Source organism: Saimiri boliviensis, chromosome 12 (assembly GCF_048565385.1).
Source record: "Saimiri boliviensis isolate mSaiBol1 chromosome 12, mSaiBol1.pri, whole genome shotgun sequence".
In the NCBI taxonomy this organism is placed as follows: domain Eukaryota; kingdom Metazoa; phylum Chordata; class Mammalia; order Primates; family Cebidae; genus Saimiri; species Saimiri boliviensis.
Genome location: NC_133460.1, coordinates 28,228,621 through 28,229,412, shown reverse-complemented (window position 1 = coordinate 28,229,412; position 792 = coordinate 28,228,621).

Genomic DNA, 792 nt, shown 5'->3' with positions numbered 1-792 from the left:
CAATTGAGAGCTGCACTAGGGGTGGGTGATATTTAAACCTGTGGTTAATAAAATGCCAGAGGCCAGGAGCAGTGGCTCACACCTGTAATCCCAATACTTTGGGAGGCTGAGGCAGGCGGATCAGTTGAGGTCAGGAGTTCGAGACCAGCCCGGCCAACATGGCGAAAACCTATCTCTACTAAAAATACAAAAATTAGCTGGATGTAGTGGTGGGTGCCTGTAATCCCAGTTACTGGAAAGCCTGAGACAGGAGAACTGCTTGAGCCCAGGAGGCGGAGGTTGCAGTGAGCCAAGATCACACCACTGCACTCCAGCCTGGATGACAGAGCAAGACTCCATCTCAAAAAAAAAAAAAAAAAAAAAAAAAAAATGCCAGAATACCTAATGAGAGCTGCAAGGTCAACCACCTTACACTACAGACAAAGTTCAAGAGAGGTTGTGACTTATCCCAGGTCAAATATGAGTCAGCGGCATGGCCTGGCATACTGTTCCTTTTAACACTGATGTTTTAACACATTGAGTGCACAAAACTTAGTACTAAATAAATTCTGAGGAACAAGTGAACTAATGATTCCTAGCAAACAATGAGAAGTGCTAGTAACCTTGTTAACTAACGCCAACAAGCAACCATGAGAAGTGCTAGTAACCTTGTTAATGCCAACAAGCAACTCACTACCAAGTTCAATCTGATTTTCTTTTCTTCCTTTTTTTTTTTTTTTTTGAGACAGAGTCTTGCTTTTTCTGTAGTGTGCAGTGGCGCGATCTCGGCTCACTGCAACCTCTGCCTCCCAG